Genomic DNA, 14,390 nt, shown 5'->3' on the forward strand with positions numbered 1-14,390 from the left:
AGAGGGTGGATCTAGGGAGAGGGAGGAGGAGATAAGCAGGGGGGAGGGATCAATGGCATCAGCTTGGGGCAAGGGAGGGGGATTATCTTCAAGGGGGAAAGAATAGAAAAAGGATTGGATGATGAAGGGGGAGGGGGAGGATGGGCTGGAGAGGGAAGGGAGGAGTTAGAGAGGGATGAGGTGGAGGGAATGGAAGGATTATGATTGGGAGGGGCAGCTTCAGGGTATGTCTTGGAGATGGGGGCTATCTTCTTTTTCTTGACCGTTTCCCATTGCTCATCTTGTGAAACATTCTCTACATCAACTAATTTAGAACAACGATTGTCAAAATGGCCATATTCGTGACATACCTTGCATTTGAACGAGATCTGCTCGTAGTCCAATTGCTGAATGTGAGTCCAGTCGTCCACTTTGAGTTTGATGGCCTCAGGAAGGCCTTTTCCTAGATCAACTTCTACACATATGCGAGCACATGCTTGCATATTATCTTTCAGCTCACTATGATCAATGAATCTTCGAACAACATTCCTGATAGCTCAAACCGATTCGTCTCCCCAAAAGTGGAGGGGAAGGTGGGGGAGCCGAACCCAGACCAGAACAACGCTCAGAACATCCAATTAGAGATCGAAATCTGAAGTCCATTTGTTGAGGTATAGGCCTCTGGAATCCATAAAATATGGTCCATTTTTGAAGATTAGATCTTTTTCTTCTCTTGACTCGAAATGGAAGGTGAAATACCCTTTCCTGCAGAAGCAGATGGAGATTTTGCCTTGTATTTTATCAGACTAGTTTCGTTCAACCCATCTTTGCACTGTCTTCAGAGATGGCTAGAGGCCAGTGAATTTTCTGATGAGTCCTTGTTTAGCTAATGAAAGGGCGGCCATGTGAGGAAGAGTTGGAGGTAGGTTGACTTCTTGCAGAACATCAAGCTTCTTTACAAACTTGGAGAGAGCTGGGCGAGGTCGTTGAGGGGGTAAGGATTTAACCAGGGCAGAAAAGGCCTGTTGGGTGGCGGCCGCCTCTGGTGAAGCTTCCAGAGGGGCCATGGCTGAGAGCCGAAGGCCAAGGCGAGATTAGAAGCGGCTTGACCTAGCAGGCGAGAGCAGGGCGCGCGATGATATCTCATGGGATGAGGGTTTTTTTCTCATCTCTTTATGGTTTTAGTGGTTACAACCAAATACAGCTAACTCTAGAAGACTAGGAAAATTCTACTTTTGAATTCCCTTGGGAAACTTATTCCTATTGAGTGTTACCCTTTGGGTTATACAATGCTCCTTCTACCATTCAAAGAGATGTGCTAGCAATATTTTCGATTTTATTCATGTCTGCGTTGAAATATGTATGGATGAAATTTTTATGTATGGTAACTATTTTTATGAAGCATTAAATATTCTTGAGAAGGGCTTAATTAGGTGTCAAGAATCTAACCTTACTTTGAGCAATGTAAAATTTCGAATGATGTAGACTATAGGGATTATTATCGGACACCTTATATCTCATGTAGGAATACAAGGTTTTTTTTTGTGTAAGCTTGGTAGTTCTTCCCTTTTCTATTAATTTTCCATAAACATGTAGTAATATATGTCTATCAAAATATACTTGGTGGCCTCAACCTACCCGCAGGAAACTAGGTTTGTTGGCCACCGGTCAACATCAAAGGCTGTCCAAAATTTAAACAGTTTAATTCTTATCATCCAGGCTACATTTGCTGCTATCTCTACTATATACTTAATACTTGAAAAGTAAATTCTATTTGACATCATGGCAAAAAATTAACTAACAGTATCTCTATTTCATTCATCTGATGAAGCTATTGGAGCTGGATCTTTCACACTTGACCCGAGCACTTCACTCTGTAGCATTGTCTGAATCTGCTTTACAATTCTCTTTAAGATTAATTTTTGTTGTTGCACTTGTACTGATTTGATCTGCTTCTAGAGATCTTTTAAGCTTGGTTCTTCTTGCCTGTCCCCTTCCGACTCTTCTCTATCCTTATACGCGGTTATTTCCTTAGCCAAAAGGTTTTTCATTACCCAATATTGCTGTATGGTCTGCCTGAATAATGTTTGGTGACCGGGGGTATGCCTTGGATCCTGAATTATGTGCTCTCAATCTATTATTTGGAGTTCTTCATTTTCCACGTTGGCGTTTAGCTCTGCTTCCCATGAAGCTATCATAGCCTTAACCTTTGTTGTAGTTCCTACATGGCATGCATGCATTAGATTTTGCATGCTCTCCTCTCCCATTCGTCTTCCTATTTTCCTCGGTGGTCTGCTTGCAGATGCCTCGCTGGTGGTCTTATTTCATGTTCTTCTTCCCCTTTTTCGTCCCTGCTCTCCTACTTTTACCATCTTCTCCTATTTTTTCCAAACACAATCTCTGCTTACCTGTAGCTTTACATGTTTGCTTTGCCGTCATTCAAGGGACTGGTGGATGCTGGGGTTAATGATACCTGTTGCTGCAGACAAATTCCAGTTGTTGTTCATCACCCTTCTTCTCTCGGTGTTCACCACCTGCTTCGTCTGCGTGATCACCCTGCATGCAATTTCCTTGCTACCTTACCACCTTTTTTCTTAACCTTCTCCCCCACCTACCCATCCTCATTACCAAGGTACCTTCCCCTTTCCCTTTTTCGATTTCCACCTCCTCTTCCTCCATGTGAGGTCCTCGATTGAGGCACCCACTTCCCGTCCATTTATTACCCTCCATCATTTCCTTACTTTCTCCGGCTGCTCTAGCCATCTTCTTTCCCCCAGATCCCTTTTCCAACTTTCCCACCCTCCTTCCATCTGTCCCGCACTACCTCCTTCTACTGACTCCCATGGTCCTACACACTCCAATCGAGATATGTAGGAATACAAGTTTATCTTACAAATATTGAAGTAATTACCAAACTATCAGTTCTGAAATATCGAAAGGAGGTGAGAATAGTTTTAGGACATGTTGGTTTTTGTAGGAGATTTATAGAAACAATCACATAAATAGTTGCTCCTTTGTTTAAATTTCTCACTAAATATGCTAAATTTTCTTGGGATAAAAATTGTCAAGTTTCTTTTAAAGGGTTGAAAGATGAACTCCTTAGAGCTCACTAAGGCACATGTCTTGAGGGGGCCTAATTGGTCTCTTCCATTCCACATTTACATGAATGCCTTAGATACAACCCTTGGAGTAGTATTAGAAAAGTAGTAAAAGCAATATTCTTATGCCATTTATTTCATTAGCAAGAATTGAACACTTGTTGAGATGAATTGCATAATCATAGAGAGAATTATTAGTAGTTGTAAATGCAATTAATAAATTCAAACAATAAATCATTGAAATACATTATTTATCCATACTAACCAGTCAATTATAAGATATATAATGAACAAACCTATAATAAATGGGAGAATCAATAGGTGGCTTTACTATTACATGAGTTTAATATCACTATTTTAGATATGCATGGGAAAAATAATTTGGTATCATATTTTCTTTCCAGAATTCTAATGAAGGTTTAGAAATTCCCATAGATGATGACTTTCTTGAAAAAATTGTTTGTTTGTCTACTAATATTATTTGTATTGTAGCTATAGCAATTACTTAGATATAGGAAAGTTACCACAACACCTTTCACCTAAAGAGAAACAAAAGGTCATTAGACTTAGTTTTCACATAGGACTAGATATGCTTTCTCAAAAAATATGTAGGTGAGGATGAGGTGTTTGATATTTTAAAGAACATCACGAAGAACCATATGGAGGATATTTCAATAATATGAGAACATCATATAAATATTTTCAATTATGATACTATTAGACTACTCTCTTCAAGGATGCTAAAGAAAATATGTGAAGGCGAGATAGTTGTTAACAAATGGGCTTCCTAATGCAATTTGAAAAGATTCCACTTCAACCATAGGTACTCATTGTGCCTTTTTAAAAATGGGCTGTAGATTTTGTAAGACCACTCACTCTAATGTTTGAAGATAAGAGGTTGATTTTAGTTTTCATTGACTAAATAACTAAATGAGTAGAGGTTAAAGCTCTTTTTCCATGCTGTTGGAAAAACTATTGCTAAATTTGTACTTGAGGATATTTTCCCACAACATCCATTATTTATCTACACCAAGAAAACTTCTTGGTGCTCATAGAATTTGTTAATGCATCTGCAATATTCCTCAAAATGTCCACCTTTACCAACAACACCTTTTTGTCTTCAACCATATCACTCATAAAGTGATACTGAACATCAATATGCTTTGTCTTAAAATGATAAGCATGATCCTTTGCCAAGAAAAGTGCACTTTGGATGTAGCAATCTATCCTTATAACTTGTTGTACCAACCCTTTACCTAAATAAAATATTTGAAACCAAATGGCTCCCTTACCTACATGAGTTGTTTCCATGTATTCAACCTCTATAGTTAAAAGTTCCACTATAGAAAGTCTCTTGCTCATCCAATTGGCTGCTTCTACAAATAGGTTAAACACATACCCACTTGTAGATCTTATATAATCCAGATCTCCATCCCAGACTGCATCAACAAAGGCACATATGTCCAACACTCTATCCAATATTGGTCTTCCTTGGTAGCAAAAACCATAATCACTGGTGCCACACAAATACATGAAAACCCACTTTACTATTGTCCAATGTTCCTTCCTTGGCTTCGACATAAGATTGTTCAATACTCCCACTATATGTGCAATATTTGGTCTTGTACAGACCATTGCATGCATCAAATTATCAATTGCACTCGCATATGGAACACGGGACATGTCCTCTTCCTCTTCCCGTGTCTTGGACACAATTTTGCAGATAAATTTACACCTACAAGAATAGTAACCTTCATCAGTTTACTGTCCTGCATATTAAACCTTTGCATTATTGTCTCGACATACTTCCTCTAGTTTAACCAAAGATTCCTCTTTGCCCGATCTGATTTAATTTCCTTACCCAAAATGAAGTTTGCAACACCAAGATCCTTCATGTGAAATTTAGAGCACAATTGGGCCTTCACATCCTGGATAATTTCCCAGTCATTTCCAATAAACAACATATGATCCACGTATAAGGCCAAATAAATAACATGATCACCAATTAATTTAAAATACACACAATGATCCGCTTTACTCCTTGTGAAGCCAAGTCCATGTATATATGTATCAAATTTTTGATACGACATCCTTGGTGATTGATTTAACCCATACAAATACTTCTTTATTTTGTACACCAGTTATTTCTTATGCTTCACAACATAGTCTTTTGGATGCTTCATGTATATCTCTTCTTCTAGATCCTCATGAAGGAATGCTGTCTTCACATCCATTTTTTCTACCTCAAAATCAAAGGCAGCGGAAACATATAAAAATAGTCTAATAGAAGCTAACTTGGCAATAGGAGAAAAATATCACCAAAATCAATTCTCGACACCTTTCAATACTAACCAAGCTTTATATTTCTCCAATTTTCCTTTTGCATTCATATTCTTCTTAAACATCCATTTTCTGCCAATGGATTTTCTTCCAACTGACAAATCTACAAGATCCAAAGCCTCATTTTTGTATAAGGCTTCCATTACTTCAACCATGGCCTTTTTGTAGAGTTTTCCATCCTATAAATAAACTACCTCCTTGAAAGTTTTATGGTCATCATCAGTAAGAGAAATCAAAATTTTAACTAAAATAAGATGGAGTATACCTCTTTGGATTCCTTCTTTCTCGAACTGATCTCCTCAAAACCAATGTGTGTGGTTATTCTTCTTTTGTTTCATGTTCCTTTGTGGATTTTGAATCTTCATCCTTCAAATGAAATTTATCTTATTTGGTTCCTTTTCCTTTGGTAGAAATTCCAGTTTCATGACATGTTTAACTTCTCTAAATACCACATCTCCCCTGTACACATACCCAATAATAATAAGTACTTCTCTTTTCTTGATGGTTTTAGTGGTTATAACCAGATAAAAGTCACACCTTAAGTCTAGGATGAGACTATGTTTATATGCTCTTGGGGAACAATTTCCTATCAAGTATTTCCCTTCGGGTTATGCAAGCTCCCTCCACTGTCTAGAGAGTAGTATAAGCTATCTTTTTTTTATCTCATTCATGATTGTAGAGAAATCTATATGGATGGATTTTTATGTATGGTGATTCTTTTAATTATCTATTAATGAATTTCGAGAAGGTTTCGATTAGATGCCAAGAATCTAACGTTGCTTTGAGTGATGTTAAATGTCATATGATGCAAATTGCATGGATTTTTCTTAGAAATCTTATATCTTGTGCAAGTATTTAGGCTGATTTGACAAATATTGGAGTGATTATAAAGCTATCTATTCCAAAATCTTGAAAGGATGTATGAAGATTTTTTATGCCATGCTAGTTTTTATTGAAATTTATAGAGAATTTCTTGAAAATAGACGCTTATTTGTTTAATTTCTTAATAAATATACTAGGATGAATGCTTCCAAGTTGATTTTGAACGATTATAAGTCAAACATGCTAAGGCACACATATTGATGGGGCCTAATTGGTCTATTCCATTCCATATTTCAATAGATGCCTCAGATACAACATTTGGAGTAGTTTTAGGACAATAAGAAAGTAATTTATGTTATGCCATTTATTTCATTATCAAGAATCTAATGCCTGCTGAAATGAACTATACAGTCACGAAAAAGGATTTTTTAGTAGTCGTACATGCAATCAATAAATTCAAGCACTATATCACCGAGTATAAGGTTTTCATTCATACACACCATTCTACCATAAGATATTTAATGAAAAATCCTAAAACTAATAGTAAAATCATTAGATGGGTTTTTGGTTGCAGGATTTTAAGATTACTATCTTAGAAACCTGGAAAAGCTAATCTAGTAGTGGATTTAAATTCTAGGATTCACAATGAAGGATCATAAACTCCTTTAGATGATGATTTTCCTTATAAAAATTTGTTTTCTATTTCTAATAAGTCTCCTTGGTTTGTAGATGTAGTGAATTATTTTGTTTCATGGAAGTTACCATAACATCTCTCACTTAGAGAGAAACATAGAATCATGAGACTTAGTGCCTCATATTCCTAGATTGGAGTATATTTATTACACATGGGACTTGATATGATCATAAAAAAATGTGTACATGAGGAAAATATGTTCAATATTTTAAATTACTGTCACGATGAAATATGTGGAGGACACTTCACTGACAAGAGGACAACCAACAAATTTCTTCATTGATGATATTATTGGCCTATCCTTTTTAGGGATTCCGAAGAGTATGTTCAAATATGTGATAGCTATCAACATATGGGTAAGCTGGTACATTATGATGATATTCCTCTACAACGACAAGTACACATTCAACCTTTTGAAAGGTGGGACCTATCACTCCAACATTAAGGAAAAAGAGGTATATCTTAATTTGTACTGATTATGTAACAAAATGGGTAGAAGCAAAAGCTATTTTTTATGCTACTAAACCAATAGTTGTATAATTTATATTAGAGGATATGTTTACCCATTTTGGTGTGCTAAGAGAAATTGCGACAGATCAAGGAAAGTAGTTCACATCAAAATTGGTGGAATCCATCACTCAACATTACAAGATCAAGCACTAGAAGTCCTCCCCATACCATACACAAGCCAATGGGTAAGTGGTGGAAACTAACAAGGCATTTGAAGTAATTTTAACCATGGAAATACAATCACATCATAGATTGGGTAGATTGTCTTCCCAAGGCACTTTGAGCCTATAAAACCACATGGAGGGACATGACCAGATTTACAACATATGAGTTGGTATATGGAAAACAACTTCTTGTTCCAATGGATTTATAGATGAATACCTTTAGGACAAAATTTTAGTTAGGTATGGATCATTCAGAGGCACAATAAGAGAGAATAAATGAATTAAATGAGTTGGGAAAGATGCACCAAGAATCCATTGAGAACACCATCCTCATATAGCACAAAAGGAGTAAGTGGCATGATAAGTTTATTCACAAAGCATAATTTAAACTAGGTGACTAGGCTCTCCCTTTTTTATTGAAAATTCAAATTTTTAAAAGGAAATTTCAATACATATGGTTAGGTTTGTATGAAATTAACCAAGTAATTCATAATGGTTTAATCAAAATTAAAGTATTGATTAGGAAGGAATCACTTTTATGGTTAATGGGAATAGATTAAAAGTGTACCAAAAGCTTCCTAACTGAGAAGAATTTATTTAGCATGTCCCACAACAATTTGAGATAGAGGTAGTGGGTAGGGGAGACTGTCAACCTGTTGCAACTTATTAATACTTTCTTTTACTTAAAATAATTTAAAAAAAAATGAAAATAAGAAAGAGAAAAAAACAAATGATAAAAAGAAGAAGATAAAAATAAAGGTTCAATTGTGAAAACCAATATTCTAGTACAATTGGATAGGAATTTTTCTTGAAAACTGGGCAACTCATGAGCAAACATTCCTCAAGTAATTTTTCTGATAAAAGGGGGATTATTAAGTGTAAATAAAGAAAATTGATTTGTTTCAAAAAAAGATATTTTATGTGTCCAATTCTAACAACAACATTAATTCAATGGTAAATCAGGTTAATGAAAAACATCCTCATTATAGAGCTTGAGGAAACCATCTTTTCTAATATTTCCACCACAGTTAACATACACCTCCACTACAACTACTTTCCCAAGTTAGTATTCTTAAATATATTTTTGGTTAGTTCTTCATGAGTTAAAATAATTCTAAAAATCAACAATTAGTATTTGTGTTTGTTATGATAAAAATGAAAATAGAGATACAAGATTTTCAGTTTCTAGCGTTAGATTTTTAAGGTGATCACCCTCATAATCCAATTTCCAGTTCTCTCTAATTTTGATAGTGCTTTGGAATCCTAGAGACAAAAATTTTCAAGTGATAAACCTCAAGTAACATTGCTAAAAGATTCAATAATATTATTTATGCACCTATAGGATTTCCTCTAACCACCAGACAGTTCAGTAACCACTATTACAATATCATTATAATGGTTATAGGAAAATCTATAGCATGCCTCTTCCAAACCTCCTTGAAATTCTAGATATACCCAGCAATAGATGGATTCAATAATAAGGGCCTGGAGCTACCAAACACTTCCAACCTCCTCTTCTTCCTTCATTCGTCCAAAATTCACCAATAATGGCCCACTTTGGTTCCAAGTTCAACAAAATAATCAAGCCTCAAGGAGAACAATCACTAGCACTTATCTCAGACCCAACATGAATAACCATAAAACCAATTTCAACATTTCATTGGTATACAAGTCCCATGTTCTATCTCCAATTTCTTCATAAGAATATCTCAATTTCTATTGTAAATAAAAACTTAAGGTAAGAAAATTAATTTAAAAGATTTTAATTCATTGAAACATGGAAACATTAAACAACACAACCTTGGTCTTGATTGCCAGTGGCTTTTCTCCCTTTACAAGTCATCATTCTAATTTTAATCATTTTATACACCCATCACTCTAAAATCTTACCCTTTTCATTCTCATTTTGTAATGATTATTCTTCCACCTCATCGAACAAATAATAATTATCATTTGTTGTGTTCTACATAAAATACTGTTTGAAATTTTGATGCTATGATTTCCCACCTCATTGAATTATCATGCTCTTGGGACAAGTTCCTAGCCACATTCCCACTCACAAATCACTCCCAAATCCCAATTCCTTTGACTAGAAGTGGAATCACCAAAAAATGGAGCATTTTCCCTCCACTATGATTGTAACAACATGGATAAACTTGACACAATGAGGCAAGGGTTGGGGTCTTTGGAAGCCATAGAGGGTTATCCCAAATATAATGTAAGTTAATATTCAAGGTTGTAGGATGGATTCCCTTTCTCCATAAATTCCATGGGCATGATAACACAATGAAAATTATGTTTGCATGCGAGCTCGATAGCCAAGCTTCTTGAATTGATGATTTACTAATGTCAGTGACAAAGGAGTCCATGGCCTAAGCCAATGGAGTCAAACAAACATGGGATTGTTGGTTCAAGAATGTCAGGCCAGGCAGTAACTCCATTAGGCAGAAAAGATGATTCGATTTATTACATTAGGTAGCTATTGTTATATACAAGAATGTGACTGTTCAGTTCATCTTCTGATGACTATTCACATTCCAGATTCACCCAACCGCAGAGGATTAGGTGTCAACATTTCACCCCTTAATCTGAAGGGATGTTGGTGAGTCCAAGCATCATACTGAATCGTTCAAGCTTTTCCTTTCCAAGTGCTTTGGTGAAGATGTTTGCAATTTGCTCATTTGTGGAACAATGACGGAGATGGATTGTTTTGGCCTCAACATGATGTCGAATCAGATGATATTTAGTATTGTTATGCTTTGTTCGATCATGGAACTTTTGGTTCTTGGCCAAATTTATTGCAGAGGTGTTATCAATCATGAGTGGAGTTGATTGTACTTGTTTTACCTGCAAATCTTCAAGAATTTTCTTGAGCCACACAATTTCTTTCGTTACTTCAGCTGCTGCCACGTATTCTGCTTCTGTTGTGGAATCTGCTGGAACTGATTGTTTGCGTGATCTCCAGGAGACAGCTCCTGATCCAAGACTCATAGCATATCCTGAAGTAGATACCCTAGTTTCTTTGTCTCCATCAAAGTCTGAATAAGAGTATCCAATCAAGCTGAAGTCGTCCACCTGTGTATACTTGATTCCAAGGTCTTGAGTTCCCTTCAAGTACCTTATAACTCTTTTTGCAGCAGACCAATGTCCCTCACAAGGATTTTGCATGAACCTAGAGAGGATTCCAACAGGAAATGAAATGTCTGGTCTGGTAGTAGTGAGGTAGATGAGACTTCCTACAAGTTGTCTATACTTTGTTGCATCCTTAAATTCCTTTCCTTCAACAGATGTGAGCTTTAAGTTTTGTTCCATTGGAGTAGAAAGAGGATTGCACTCTGTCATGCCAAATCTGTTTAAAAAATCTCCAATGTATTTATTTTGAGAAAAAAATATGGATTTTTGATGTTGGGTTACTTCAATGCCAAGATAGTAATGAACATAGCCCAAATCAGTCATTTCAAAACTTTTCGCCAATTCCTTCTTTATGGATGCAATGTAGCTTTCATTGTTCCCTGTCATTAAAAGATCATCTACATATACCACAAGATACACAACTGTTTTGCCAACTTTCTTGACAAATAAAGTTGCATCATCAAGATCAAAATGATTGAAGTTGAGTTTCAGAAGATGCTAAGTTAGTTTTTCATACCAGGCTCGCGGTGCTTGTTTGAGGCCATACAAGGACTTCACAGTTTGCATACTTTATGTTCATGTCCTTTCACAGCAAATCCTTCAGGCTAGGACATAAAAACATTCTCTTTTAGATCTCCATTCAAGAATACAGTTTTTACATCCATTTGATGGACTTTCTAACCGTTCTGAGCTGCTAGTGCAAAGAGTGTCCGGATGGTGGCCCATTTTGATGTGGGGGAAAAAGTTTCCTCATAATCGACCCCTTCCTTCTGTGCAAAACCTTTTGCCACAAGCCTAGCTTTGTGCTTGTCAAGTAAGCCATCAGCTTTGTACTTGTTCTTGTAGACCCACTTGCAGCCAATTGGTTTGGTTCCAAATGGAGGATCAACCAGCTTCCAAGTGCCGTTCTTTATGAGGGCATCATACTCCTTTTGCATCGCTTCTTTCCATTCATCATGAGAAGCAACTTCTTTGAAGGAAGTTGGTTCAAAATCTGTAGACAAGTTCAATTCACAATCATAAGTAACATTCATATCAACAGGTGAATTAGAGTCATCTACATCACCTCCATTTTGTCGGTTTGAATTTCTGGTTCCTGTTTTCCCAATTTCATCAGGATGAACACTTTCAAGTGTCTTTGTCAGCCACTTTGGGGGACCTTTCTGAGATGGTCCGGGCTGCTCTGTTGATTGAGTTGGGATTGAATCAAGATTGAGTCTCCCAATTCTATCAATTACATCACTTAAAGCATCATCCGTTGTTGGAGTTTCATTCGGGGGAGAGTGTTCTTCAGAAGAAGATTCCACATGTTGATCTAGTATAGGAATCCCCTCTTCAAGATGTGGAATCTGATTATCAAATTCTTGAAATGATTTCGTTTTTGTGAATCTATCCAAGCGATCAAGTTGCCGCTCAACAACATTGTCAGATTTGGATGATTCAAGAAAAATTACATCTCTAGATACAACAAACTTTTTATTTACTTCATCATAGAGGTGGTATGCTTTGGAGGTGTTTGAATACCCTAGGAAGATACACTTACGACTTCTAGCACCAACTTTGTTTTTATGTACCTTTGGTATCAAAGCATAACAGGTGGAACCAAAGATCCTGAGATGTTTTACCAAATGAACATGTCCATACCACAATTCATAAGGAGTCTTGTTTCTTATAGCATTAGATGGACATCTATTCTTTATATATGCAGCACATAGAACAACATCAGCCCAAAACATTATCTTTACATTTTTGAAGAAAAGCATGGATCGTACCATATTCAAGATTGTTCTATTCATTCTTTCAGCTACACCATTCTGTTGGGGATTATAAGGCACAATTGTTTGATGTTTGATCCCATGTTGGCGAAGATAGTTTTCAAATTCATTTGATGTATATTCTTTTCCATTATCAGTGCGAATAGACCCAATATGAGAGTGTGCATCATTTCTAATCCATTTATGAAAATTCTTGAATGTTTGAAAGGCATCAGATTTTTTCTTCAATAAATAAACCCAACACATTCTGGTGTAGTCATCAATAAATGTCATGATATATTTATTTCCATTTGCAGAAGGAATAGGCATTGGACCACATAAATATGAATGAATAAGTTCAAGCTTCCTATGTGCTCTTGAATGTGAATCATGAAAAGACTGTTTGCTATGCTTTCCTAGAATGAAAGCATCACATTTCTTATGTTTCCTAGGAATTGTAGGCAAACCAGCAACGCCATTTTTCTTCAATAAGCGGAGACTGTCATAGTTTAAATGTCCAAATCTAGCATGCCATAATAAACTCGATGGAAGTGTACCTTCTTCATGATGAGAAATATATGAGAAATGTTGTGCATGAGCAGAGGTTCCTTGCAGTTTGAGAAGCCTTTCTTCTTCTATTCCCCTCATGACAAGTGAGTGGTCAGAAGCTTTTCTTACCTCAAGCTTGCCATCAAACATATGAATGGAGTGACCTTGTTGGCGGATGTGGACCAAGGACATCAAGTTTCTCTTGAGCTGTGGGAGATATAGAACATGATCCAGAAGAAAGTCTGGAAGACCGGGCAGTTTAAGCTTGATTGTGCCAAGCCCTTATGGCTTGATTTTTGACTGATCTATAAAGTATACTGCTCCATCAACATTGTCAGTGAATCTTCAAAAAAATATTTTCTATGAGTCATGTGACAGGTTGCTCCTGAATCAAGCAACCAATCATTTTTCGAAGAAGCAAGTGAAGCATTAAACAAATCTTCATTTACTCCAATGTTACATTGTGCCTCAATATAGTGAGCGGATTCAGGGGCTTTACCTTTATTTGTATCATCAGTTTTACCTTTCTGTTGGTTTCTTTTCTGCTCAATTTTGTCCCATGGTAGCTTGCATGTCGAAGCATCATGTGATCCATTTCGTTTGCAGCGAATGCAATGCAAATCTTCCTTTTCTCCTTGAGAATGTCTGCCCCCCTTGCCTCTGAAGTATCTTCCTCTTCCTCTTCGTCCACCTCTTCCTCTTGTAGAATCTTGAGCGGGATGCTTTTCTTTATGAGCAAGGCACACAGTCTCTTCAGAAGATTCCAGGGCTATCTTATTTCCAAAGGCTTTCTCTCTTTCAGCTTACTTTTTCACAAGAGAGTCAAAGGTTATATCTTTAAGATTTCCATTTGCTTGTAAAGACTTAAGATAATTGGAGTAAGTAGGATAGAGTTCCTTGAGAAAAGCAATAAGAGGGATATCTAGCTCAACCTTAGTGGATTTGATATCATGCATTATAGATTTTACTTCTGATGCAAGAGCAAGAGGATCATTATTTTTCAGTTCAAGAGTGAAGAGTTTAATCATGAGCTGAACAACTTCAAGTGCAGAATGTGATTCATAGAGTTCTTTCAGCTTTTGTAAAGCTTCAAAGGCAGTTGAATATGATGAAATATGGCGACTTAATTCTTCATTTATAGATGCTGCGATTAATGCATAGGCTTTGCTATTCTTGTTTTCCCAAATGACGAGTTCTTTGTCTGATGTAGGCTGCATTGGGTCATTGTCTCCTTCTCCGACACACACTCCTTTCCACAACTCATTGAAGATGAGGGTGTGTTTTATCATCCGGGACCATTTAGGATAGTTCTCCTTGCCAGTGAGAACTATTCCTACCATAGAGGTGA

This window comes from Pinus tabuliformis, chromosome X (genome assembly GCF_031772625.1).
Source record: "Pinus tabuliformis cultivar Carrire ecotype Pingquan chromosome X, CPIR1, whole genome shotgun sequence".
Lineage (NCBI taxonomy): Eukaryota > Viridiplantae > Streptophyta > Pinopsida > Pinales > Pinaceae > Pinus > Pinus tabuliformis.